The sequence below is a fragment of the Rana temporaria genome, chromosome 12 (genome assembly GCF_905171775.1).
Source record: "Rana temporaria chromosome 12, aRanTem1.1, whole genome shotgun sequence".
NCBI classification, from domain to species: Eukaryota; Metazoa; Chordata; class Amphibia; order Anura; family Ranidae; genus Rana; species Rana temporaria.
The window spans coordinates 32,967,420-32,980,675 of NC_053500.1; positions in this window are offsets into that span (position 1 = coordinate 32,967,420).

Consider the following 13,256-nt stretch of genomic DNA (forward strand, 5'->3'; position numbering starts at 1 on the left):
TAATTGTGAAGTGGAAGGTAAATGATGCATTTAATTTTTTTTTACAAATACATATCTATAGTGTGCATTTATATTCGGCCCCCCTGAATACTTTGTAGAACCACATTTTGCTACAATTACAGCTGCAAGTCTTTTTGGGGACGTGTCTACCCACTTTTCACATCTAGAGTGAAATATTTGCCCAATATTCTTTGCAAAAGAGTTCAAGCTCTGTCAGATTGGATAAAGAGCATTTGTGAAGAGCAATTTTCAAGTCTTGCCACAGATTCTCAATGTGATTTAGGTCTGGACTTTGGGCCATTCTAACACATGAATATGTTTTGATCTAAAGCAGTGGTTCTCAACCTGAGGGTCAAATGATGATTTGCTAGGGGTCACCAAATCCTGGGCTGTTTCTGAAGCCCGCACCTCTTTTGCAGCCACACCAACAGGGCTGTCCCTGGAGCCCACAGCCACCCACTCAGCCTCTTTGCAGCCGCCCATTCAGTTGACAACATGGCTGGGGGAGGGGCAGAGACTCTAGGTCAGCTGACTCGTGAGGAATGTGAAGTGGGAGACATAGTGAGTAACACTACCTGTGATTATAGTTCCCATTAAAAGTCCCCACTACAGTTCTCAGATCAGCAAAGGACCTCGATCAAGAGCACCTATGTTGGCTGATCAGAACTCCCCCAGCACTGCCACTGATTTCAGCTCTGCCACTCATCCCAACTCTCCCACCAGCACTGCCACTCATCCCAACTCTCCCACCAGCACTGCCACTCATCCCAACTCTGCCACTCATCTCAACTCTCCCACCAGCACTGCCACTCATCTCAACTCTCCCACCAGCACTGCCACTCATCCCAACTCTCCCACCAGCACTGCCACTCATCCCAACTCTCCCACCAGCACTGCCACTCATCCCAACTCTCCCACCAGCACTGCCACTCATCCCAACTCTCCCACCAGCACTGCCACTCATCCCAACTCTCCCACCAGCACTGCCACTCATCCCAACTCTCCCACCAGCACTGCCACTCTTTCCAACTCTCCCACCAGCACTGCCACTCTTTCCAACTCTCCCACCAGCACTGCCACTCATCCCAACTCTCCCACCAGCACTCCCACTCATCCCAACTCTCCCACTCATCCCAACTCTCCCACTCATCCCAACTCTTCCACTCATCCCAACTCTCCTACCAGCACTCCCACTCATCCCAACTCTCCCACTCATCCCAACTCTTCCACTCATCCCAACTCTCCTACCAGCACTGCCACTCATCCCAACTCTCCCACCCCCACTGCCACTGATCCCAACTCCCCACCCCCAAAGAGTAAGGGAAGGAATAAAAATAGAGAATACGTGGAAAGGAAAGGAAAAGAGGGGGAACAACAAATAAAAAGGGAGAGAAATATTAAGAGAAAGAGCAAGAAAGACTGCTAGATTGAGGGATGGGGGGGGGGGGGGAGAGAGAAATTAGGATAGAGAGATAAAAGGGAAAGAAAGGAGAACAAAGAGTGGTACATACTAAAATGTACCATAAGGTGTTTTAATACTTCACAAATGTAAGGGTTAGGGGCGTAAATTACTTGTTTTGCCTTGGGGGCTGACACCCACGCTATGAACATTTTTACTGTTAGGGGTCCCCACAACTTGGGAAATTTTATCAAGGGGTCACGGCACTAGAACGGTTGAGAACCACTGATCTAAACCATTCCATTGTAGCTCTGGCTGTATGTTTAGGGTCGCTGTCCTGCTGGAAGGTGAACCTCCACCCCAAGATCAAGTCTTTTGCAGATTCTAACATGTTTTCTTCTAAAGCCTCGTACACACGACCGAGGAACTCGACGGGCGAAACACATCGTTTTGCTCGTCGAGTTCCTTGTTAGGCTGTCGAGAAACTCGACAAGCCAATTTTCTCCATTCCCGTCAAGGAAATAGAGAACATGCTCTCTTTTTGGCTCGTTGATTTTCTCGACAGTTTCCTTGATGAAAATGTACACACGTCCGGTTTCCTCGGCAAAAAAATATCTCCCAGCAAGTTTCTTGCTGGTTTTTGTCGTGTGTACGAGGCCTGTGTTTGGATCCAACAATCTTCCCATCAACTCTGCACAGCTTTCCCGTCCCTGCTGAAGAAAAGCATCCCCACAACATTAGGCTGCCACCACCATGTTTCAGGGTGGGGATGGTGTGTTCAGGGTGATGTGCAGTGTTCGTTTTCTGCCACACATAGCGTTTTTTCTTTTAGGTCAAAAAGTTAAATTTTGGTCTCATCTGACCAGAGCACCTTCTTCCACATGTTTGCCGTGTCCCCCACGTGGCTTCTCACAAACTACAAAACGGGACTTCTTATGGCTTTAAACTGAAAATCCAAGCTTTTGGCCGGAGTAAAGGAGTTGGGCAGAAATATTGACAAATGAGTGGGTTTACCTTAGCGCAATGATGTGATGTTGTGAATTTTAAGTAATTGGATAGACTGTCGCCTTTGAACCATACACCCCAATCCTCTTCCCATCCAATCGCTCATTTAATCAGACATTTATTACATTTTTTTTATTTATTAATACACTATTCTATTTATTTGTGTAGCTATGTTAGTATGTGATTCTTGTGGTTCCCTTCCCCCAACAAGCAATATTTCATTTCAATAGGCCTACCTAGGAAACAAGGTTTACTTCCATGGTAAATATTATGATATAGAGATTTGGAAATCGGCAAAGGGAGGGTTCTGAGTTCCGAGGCCCTTTAGCACTTGCCAAGTAAAATACCTTGCAATATAGGGAAGGCTTTGAAAGCGTGTGGGAGTGCTAACGTAACTTGATTTATAACAGCAAGCAGTTTTACAGCCTAGTAAATGGCTAACCCCTTCAACCCAAGGCTGTATTCCCCGTCAGGCATTCATGGCCTGGTATCTAGGGAAGCAGGATACAAGGCATCAAATGTATTTGATTTACATTCAGCTTTCTCTTATTTACCTCGTCTGACCCGTGTTCATTATTATCTCTACTTTACCGCCAAACTTAATGCGATGGGATTGGAATGATTGCTTAGAACAGGGCCTGTCAAATTATATTGGAATCTAGGAGCCAGCTTAAAAACTTAGGAGCCATTTTTTTTTTACTGGGTACTTTTACCTTCTTCCTGCCCAGGCCAATGTTCAGCTTTCAGCACCGTCTGAAGAAGAGAGATATTATTTATTTTATATACATTTTATAATAAAAATTATATATATATATATACATTGCTATAATCTTTTTATGTGGACTATAAACTGAAAGACCTATGAATAACATTTTGAGGGCCACACATTGCCCCTTCATCAGGGTTAAAGGAAATATAAAATCATCTAGTATGTATTGCAATTTCTAATCTGGTTTTAGCTTGTTTGGGCTAAATGTTTTCAGATATCCAGTTTATAGATTACGGCCCAGATTCACAAAGGACTTATGACGGCGTATCTCCTGATACGCCGCCGTAAGTCCGAATTTGAGGCGTCGCATCTATGCGCCTGATTCATAGAATCAGATACGCCTCACTGTTGCCAAGATACGACTGACGTAAGTCTCTTACGCCGTCGTATCTTGGGCACATATTTACGCTGGCCGCAAGGGGCGCTTCCGTAGATTTACGCGTAGAATATGCAAATGAGGTAGATACGCCGATTCACAAACGTACTTGCGCCCGCTACGCCGTTTACGCTAGGCTTACGTCCGGTGTAAAGTTACCCCTGCTATATGAGGCGCAGCCAATGCAAAGTATGGACGTCGGGAACAGCGTCGTATTTTACGTCGTTTGCGTAAGTCGTACATGAATGGGGATGGGCGTAGGTTACGTTCACGTCGACTAAGCATTGAGCCGGCGTAATTTACGGAGAAAATTCAACGTGATACTGAGCATGCGCGCATGCGCCGTTCGTTAGGTGCGTCATTTACTTGGGGTCACGATTCATTTCCATACAACACGCCTCCTACCAGCCTACTTTGAATTACGCGGGCTTACGCCGGCCCATTTACGCTACGCCGCCGCAACTTACGGAGCAAGTGCTTTGTGAATACTGCACTTGCCTGTCTAGCGTAAATAGGATACGCTACGCCCAACTAAAGATACGCCATTGTATCTGAATCTGGCCGTACGTTACTAACTGATTTCCTTAAGCCCTGATGAGGGGAGAGTGTTGTGTGGCCCCTGAAAAACACATTGGCTGTTGCACCTATTACAATATTGGAGCAAAACCTTACTTTGGACCCCAATATCTCGGCAAGGCACTTTAGTTTTTAAATCAATAGCCCAGCAGGAGAATTTGACCAGGTCTTCAGATTTGACTACCGGTAATTTGTATCTTCTGGAGCTATAGAAGAGAACACCCCATGGAAAAATCACTTGTTTTTTCCAGTTTGCATTCATATTCCAGTCTCCCTCGCCTCATTGCAATCTCATCATTCACTATGGAAGGATGGAAAGTTTGTAGTGGAAAGTTAGGAAAAAAATAATAACATGCTTTCACTTTGGCGTGGGCTTTGAGTGTGAAGTGTGTTTTATGTTGGGGCTGTGGAATGTATACTGAGATGTACGTAACATACAACTGTACTGCATCTATAAGACTGCCAGTTATATAACCATCACCACAAACCTAAACCATATCAACTCTGTATAGGGAAATACACTTATCAAATGTTACTGTAGCATGGGCGTCAAACTCGATATCATTGTGGGCGGCATCAGCATTATGATTGCCCTCAAAAGGGCCGGTTGTAGCTGTACGATTAGATGTCCAGCGCATCCCTTCCCCTTATCTGAAATGTTAAGAGCCTATCCACTATCAGAAGTTGAGTCCCCCACTCTCCCTTACATCCCTTTCCTTATGCTGCTGCTGGGAAGAAGCTGGATGCATTGCTTAAAAGCAGAAAGTAAGGGTCCTGAGGAGGGCTGGAGCTCTCCTGCAGGAGAGGTGTGAGGGCCACATGAAATGGCCTGGAGGGCCGGATTCGGCCCGCGGGCCTTGTGTTTGACACCTGTGCTGTAGATGGCTGACTCTACAATGCCGCAGAGTAAATGAAATGTCTAGAGCAGGGATCCTCAAACTACGGCCCTCCAGCTGTTGTAGAACTACACATCCCATGAGGCATTGTAACACACTGACATTCACAGACATGACTAGGCATGATGGGAATTGTAGTTCCTGAACAACTGGAGGGCTGTAGTTTGAAGACCCATGGTCTAGAGCCTTGGGACCCTTTGACACCAGGGCTGGACTGGGACAAAAATTTGGCCCTGGACTTCATCCAGACCGACCCACTTTAATTTTTAGTGTCCCCCTTGCATCCGTGTCCCGCTTACATCAGTGTCCCCCATCAGAGCCCCCCTTGCATCAGTGTCCCCCCCTTGCATCAGAGTGTCCCCCCCTTGCATCAGAGTGTCCCCCAGATGCCAGGATTGTACACAAAGCTGTACATGCTCAGTTTGGTGTACAGATAAGACGCTGAACAATACTCCCCTCCCAGTGGTGGCTGGTGGTATATTTTTTGGGAGGGCGGCAAACCATGCATCCATAGTCACCCACCCTTCTTTTTTTGCCCATTAGAGCCTCTGGCTCTAATCACGTGCTTAAAAAAAAAAATCTGGATTAAAATCCATGCGTCGCACTGTCTGAAGAGGCAAGTGCTCCTGGCAGAGAGCTCTTGGACATTGGATCAATGGAGTGGAGGGGACAGTGGCGGCCCGTAATGCAGGAGGCATGGATAGGGGGGATAGCGCCCGCATGCCCAGCATTATGTGCCGCCACTGTCCCCTCCACTCCATCGATCCAATGTCCAGGAGCACTTGCCTCTTCAGACAGGCAAGTATACTTTTAATGCAGAAGAAACCTAGATTGATTTACTAAAACTGGAGAGTGGAAAATCTTATGCAGCTGTGCAGCCAATCAGCTTCTAACTTCAGCTTCTTCTTCAAAAAAATGGAAGCTGATTGGTTTCTAAGCACAGCTGCATGCCATTTCATACTCTCCCAGTTTTAGTAAAACTCCTGTATGTTTCTTCTGCAATAAAAGATCTTCCTTCTTGCTAATCTTTGAATTTATGTGAAACTTCTGCTTTCAATGGTAAGTGCCTGTTCACACTGGGGCAGCACGACTTGCCACGCGACTCTGCAAGGCGATTTGCACGCGACTTCAGAGGTGACTTGCAAAATGACTTCTGTATTGAAGTCAATGCAAGTCGCATTGAAGTCGTCCCAAAGTCGTACAGGAACCTTTTTCTAAGTCGGAGCGAATTGAGTCGCTCCTATTAGAACGGTTACATAGTACAGAACGGAGCGCGACTTGTCAGGCGGCTAAGTCGCCTGACAAGTCGCCCCTGTGTGAACCGGCACTTACTCTACTTTGGTTAAGCATTTCTATAATGTATACCGTATTTATTGAGGTATACCCCGCCCCGTCGTATAACGCGCACCCCAAGCTCAGCAAGGTAAAAAAGAAAAAAAAAAAGAAAACTTACATTTTTGCCCTGCGTCCATCGGCGGCCTTGTGGGTGTCCGTCTGCGGCTTTGGAGGTGTCTGTCTGCGGCCTCCATCCAGGTGTCCGTCTCATCCAGCGTGTCCGTCTGCGGCCTCCATCCAGGTGAGTGTCTCCAGTGTCCGGTGTTCGTTTTTCGATTTTGGCGCGAGCCGAGAGGAGCCGGATTTCCTGAGTGTTCGACTCCTCTCGGCTCCTCTCGCGTTGCTGCGGACGGAGCCGAGCGTGGCCGAGCCTAGCCGAGTGAACAGTACACTCAGCTCGGATAATGTCGGAGAATCGGCGTATATCGCACACTCACGATTTCCCCCTGATTTTAAGGGAAAAAAAGTACGCGGTATACGCCGATAAATACGGTAATTGTTGGGCAATCCCTTTTTTTTTTTTTATATATATTAAGTATTAAGAAAAAAATACCTTTTCTCCAACTGAATCTGCAGCAACTTATGAATTAATGTAACTTACGTATGTATATATAATAATATAATATAATATAATAATTATATAATAATAAATTAAAACATTTTCCTTTTTTATTGCATTTAATTTTCTTCATCTTTTCAGCTAAATTCAGGAAAGGAACTACAGAAGGAAGTGTGTAAAAGGGATATTGAGAGGAGTCTGGAAACCCAACGCCATTTTTCTTTTGTTTGGTGTTGTATAGTAACTGTAAAGGGCTTGTGTCGACGGTTTGTTTTTTATTTCTGTATTTGACGTGCGTTGGGAATGCAAGTCAGACCCAGGTCAGAGAAATCCCATTGACCTCACTTTTAGAAGTACATATGTCTGTTTAGAGGCTGCATTTGACCTGCGTTGTCTGTTTTTGGATGTAGAATGTCCTTCTGAGGTACATTTGAATCGAAGGTCAAAGGGAGTTTTCTTGGCAAATGCTTATTTTTCTAGTTTGAATGGAAAATGCAGTGTTTGGACAAGAACGCCAGTCAACACGAAACCCTAAAGCAGACCCCTTGCTGCCAACTATTGTACATTCCATGGGACCGCATCCTAACCGCTTGCTAAATGCAGCTTTGGCTCCCGCAGTGCCTACTTGCACCACAGTAGATCAATGTCAAATCCCTACCGGGAAAGAAAACATTCCCTTTGGATTGAAAAACGGGCATGCAGGAGGCTGCATTATTGCTGCCTGTAAACCAGCTGTTACCCATGGTTTGAAAAGTTATTCACTGTGGATTGCTTTTCAGGGAGCAGTTAATGCAACGCACATTAACACTTGACACCTGTATTATTGCCCTGCACAAATGTAAATTTGCCCAGACTGACCCTACACATATTTGAATGCCAGTTTTCGGGGGCCCCATGTACATGGCGCTTATTTCAGGTTCTATTTATACCCGATGCTGGCTGTCAGTAAAATATATAATGTGCGATAAAAATCACATCAGACATTTTAGAAGCTATTTTTAAACTTTATTTAATGAGAGTTTCATCAGCTGTATTTTCCATGCGAGGGAGGACTGGAATGGTGTTTGACATTGGGGTGGATCATGCTCTTTCCGAAGCAAACAGCTGCACCAGGGCACAATTTATTGCCTTGTTTGTCCACACCGGACACAGAGGTCATCCCTCCGGACAGCCAAGTGACCTCATGGTAGTTTAGGAGGTCATGGCTTGCTTTAACAACTCGTGGCATAGAATATGAATGTGCCTGTAAAGAACTGTTGCCTTTAGCAACCCATCCAATTGTAAATGTAATTTTTATCAGGGTTCGAAATTCACAGCCTGACCATGGTTGCTCGGGTTAACATATGAAGATTTTTTATTTATTTTTTCCTATACATTTTATTAAATAAAAACCCCCTCGGTCTGATCAATGGTCTGGAATTTGGGCCGATAAATAAATTAAAGCAACTCTTTATTCATTAATTAATGCAACTTGTGTAAGTAAATGAGTTTGACTTGTGGTTATCAAACACTGGGCAATGGCCCACTGCCAGGCCACGGCCTCCCAGCTCCTGAAACTCCAGTTACCTTTAGATCCGCATACGCTTCAGCAGTGCCTTCCAGCCCCCATTGGTGCCCTCACCTCATATCATGGCCCACTATGCCCCACAACCTTCCACAGTGCCTCCCAGCTCCCATAGTGCTACCCAACCTCCCATACTGGCTCACCATGCCCCCACCACCTCCCACAGTGCCTCCCAGTTCCCATAGTGCTAGCCAACCTCCCATACTGGCCCACCATGCACCCTCAACCTTGCACAGTTCCTCCCAGTTTCCATAGTAAAAAGATTACAGTTGCGCTAATATGTGAAAAAATTGAAAATTGAAGATTGATAATCAATATAAACAAAACCAAGCCAAATTAGTCCAAAGTATCAAAGTCCTCAGATGGCTTGGAATATATTGGTGATAACAATGAAAGTGCTGTGAAGCCAAAAACGTATCCACCAACAGTGAAGAGATTAATAAAATTGTGCGCTTACCAGAAGGCAAGCATAATAGGCTTGCGGCTGAACCCCAGCCAGGGTCTTTACAATAGAACCACCAACGACTTCAGGGATAGAGATCCTCCAGATGTGGCAAAGATGTTATGGGATTCCAGAAAGAAAGACTCACATAGTGATGTACCGTAATTAATGGACATAAATCAAGTAAAGCACATTGGGAAAAAGGAGAACCACCACCGATAGGGAGCACCATACAAAATGCGCACTTACCAGACCGATAAGCTTTAATCGATTGCGGCTGAACCCCAGCCAGAGCCTTTGTATCGGACTAGCTCCAACCTTGCAGTCTCAGGGCTCTCCCAATATCTGCAGCAATGGAAATACCATCGAAAAAAGTATAGAAACCACAAGCCCAGGAGCGATTCAGTTCGCATGTGCCGCGCTTTATAAGTTTTTCATTCATTCATTCATTCACAATAGTGATGTACCGTAAAAACTAGTAAATTTAATAAAAAAAGGTTGCACTTACAAAAATGACATTCAAGACAGTCTGTATAGAAGTTGAGCCGGCCGGCTTCCACGAACGCCCGTCCACATGGACCGTAACGCGACACGTCAGAGCGTCTCCTTACTCAACCTTCCATACTAGCCCACCATGCCCCTTGATGTATTAATTGACCCTAACCCTTCTAAGTGCCTCCAGTCACCCCCCCTCCCCGAATTCAGCTTCCGACGGTGCCCCCAGGTTCCTGCAAAGCATCCCAGTCTCCCACATTGCATGAGGGATGCCCCCTCCAGAAACCTCATACCTCCACAAGACAGCCAAAGTACCCTAGGCCTTTCAGGAACCACAATTCCACCACAGTAACATTCAGCAGTACCCAGAGCCCTCCAGCATTTCAATACATATTTTATATCCCCATACTTTTATTGTGTTGATATAAACTTTTCTTTTTATTGTTGGGGCATGGACAGTTTTTAAAGAATTTTACCAGGCACTGGTCTTTTTAAGGTTGACAACCAATGCCCTACACCATAGGTGTGCGCAGCCTATTGCATTAGGGTGTGCACCCCAAAGATCAAACACATTGTAGCAATCACTTACGATGAAAGGGAAGGGCCCAGTAAGTTACATATTTACCGACCACTTCCCACACTCATCCTAAAACATACCCGCAGCAACAGCTGGAGGGAGAGGAGAGTAGGGAAGCCGTAAGCGCTGCGGGGGGAAGGAGGGGGGAACCAGGGCAGTAGTGGGAATCTGTGCTGCACAGGGTGATTAGGGTGTGCCTGGGCACACCTGGCACACCCTGTGCGCATGCCTATGCCCTACATAGACTGGGAGAGTAAGCATTGGCACTAGTAGCCAATCAGGGGTCCTGCATGATAATATGCTGACAAGGCACATGCTGTTATATGAAGACAGAACAGCAGGATAATGGCATCATTTTCCCTCTGCTACTTTCCCAAAATAGTTGTTGAACACAGATTCACGTTAATCGTGAACATTCGCTTTGCTAAGTGAACAGACTCCATTCCCTTAGTAAATCAACCCAACTCTACTACTGGATCTGTTTGGCAAATGACAAATAGGGAAGTAAAGCGTATGCATAGCGAAAAGCATTTTTTTTAGGCTAGAGTAAGGGTTAAGTCCCCTGCCAGGTGGTTATTTTGGGGGGGATTTCCCTTCATTTTCTGTGCCAGAGACATAACCGGTTCCTCCCTCTGAGGGCCGATTCACACCAAAGCAATCCATGCGTTGTTATGCGTACATCCACCTTGCATTAGGGCAGCTCATTCATTATGAATGGGTTGCTGTCACAGCACAATGGATAAAAAAGTTTATACCTGGGTGTAAATTTGTAGATTTTTAAAATGTAATATTATTTCCCGAACAAAAAAAAAAAAATTCTATCCTGTTTTATCGTATTTTATCACCACTTTGGCCAAAAATGGACAATGATTTGACCCCACTGGGAAATGAACTTTTCTTTAACCACTTAAGGACCGCCGCAAGACTATATACGTCCTGACTTTTAAGAGGGATATCTAGGTAATGGCAGCAGCTGCTGCCACAACCGAGGTATCCATCTCTTCAGGCGGTGGTCCGGTTAACGATAATGGTCTGCATTATATCTCTATCTATATCAAGCAAAATAAATAAATAACATTTTATTTTTTAAAGCGTCCCGTCCCGACGAGCTCGCGCGCAGAAGTGAACTAATACGTGAGCAGCGCCCGTATATGAAAACCATGTTCAAACCACACATGTGAGGTATCGCCGTGATTGGTAGAGCGAGAGCAATAATTCTAGCCCTAGACCTCCTCTGTAACTCAAAACATGCAACCTGTATAATTTGTTTTAAACGTTGCCTATCGAGATTTTTAAGGGTTAAAATTTGACGCCAATTCCACAAGCGGGAGCAATTTTGATGCGTGACATGTTGGGTATCAATTTAAAATTGGGCTAACTTTACCGTTGTCTTATTTTTTTAATTTAAAAAAGTGATTTTTGTAAGACCGCTGCGCAAATACGGTATGACAAAAAGAATTGCAATGACCGCCACCACCAAAATACCCATAATTGGACCTCCCTCTATCCATCATGGGCTAGAACTTCGCCACTAGGCTAAGACTACATTTCCATTGCTCCTCCCTCCATTGTAGCCACCACCAAAATACCCATTATTGGACCTCCCTCTATCCATCATGGGCTAGAACTTCGCCACTAGGCTAAGACTACATTTCCATTGCTCCTCCCTCCATCGTAGCCACCACCAAAATACCCATAATTGGACCTCCCTCTATCCATCATGGGCTAGAACTTGGCCACTAGGCTAAGACTACATTTCCATTGCTCCTCCCTCCATCATAGCCACCACCAAAATACCCATTATTGGACCTCCCTCTATCCATCATGGGCTAAAATTTGGCCACTAGACTAAGGCCCAGATTCACAAAGACTTACGACGGCGTATCTCCAGATACGCCGTCGTAAGTCTGAATGGCCGCCGTCGTATCTATGCGCCTGATTCATAGAATCAGTTACGCATAGATTTGGCCAAGATACGAGCGGCGTAGGATACGTATCTTGGGTTGCAATAATTACTCTGGCCGCTAGGTGGCGTTTCCTTGATTTCCGCGTTGAATATGTAAATGAGCAAGATACGCCGATTCACAAACGTACATACGCCCGTCGCAATTAGTTACGCCGTTTACGTAAGACATACGCCGGTGTAAAGTTAAAGCTGGTCTCTAGGTGGCGCAGCCCATGCAAAGTATGGACGTCGGAACAAGCGTATCTTTTTACGTCGTTTGCGTAAGTCGTACGCGAACAGGGCTGTGCGTAAGTAACGTTCACGTCGCAGGCATTGAGCCGACGTATCTTTGGGCGTAAATACGTCGCATGCGCCGTTCGTTCGGCCATGCATCTACATGGGGTCAAGCCTCATTTAAATACAACACGCCCCCTACCAGCCTACTTTGAATTACGCACGCTTACGCCGGCCCATTTACGCTACCCCGCCGTAACTTAGGACGCAAGTGCTTTGTGAATACAGCACTTGTCTCTCTAAGTAGCGTAAATACGATACGCTATGCCCGCGCAACGTAGATCGGCCGTACATGAATCTAGGCCTCAGACTACATCGGAGGTGGTCACATGTTCCTCCATACCCAGAAGCACTTGATATTATGCAGTGGCGTTCATGTAGAAGGGATCTGCAGGGAATCCCTATCATAGGTGTGCGCATTGCATTAGGGTGTGCACACCAAAGCTCAAACACACATGCGTGTGTAATATACCATATATGGCAGTGGGCAAGTCAGTAGGGCTTTGTCAGCAGGGCAGAGATCGGTGTCAGTAGTTTATCTGTATTTGTATTATTATTATTATTATTTTTTTACAATTTTATTTTTATTATTATTATTTTTTAATAATATTTTATTTTTTTAGGAGCCCTGTTTGGGGGCTTTGGTGAAATATCAGTGGTCTAAACAGACCCCTGATGTCTAACTTTTGAGACAGAGAAAGGGACTGAGGACAGAGATTCCCCAGTCCCTTTCTCTGCAGCCAGGCAGCAAGGGGAATCTGCATAGTACAGGGTGATTAGGGTGTGCCCAGGCACACCTTACACCCTATGTGCGCACGCCTATGATCCCTATAGAGGGGAGTATAAAGAGGTCTAGGAGATTATAGGACCTCACATTGTTACTTTAAATTCCTTTAATGGGCAATGTGACTGTCTTTTTGAAATAGGTCAATGCCAATAGCTGTGGGATCACAGCAGCTCTTACAAATCCTATTTCATATTTTACTATATTGTTTCCTCTAGATGCATTGTTCTGTACATGCAC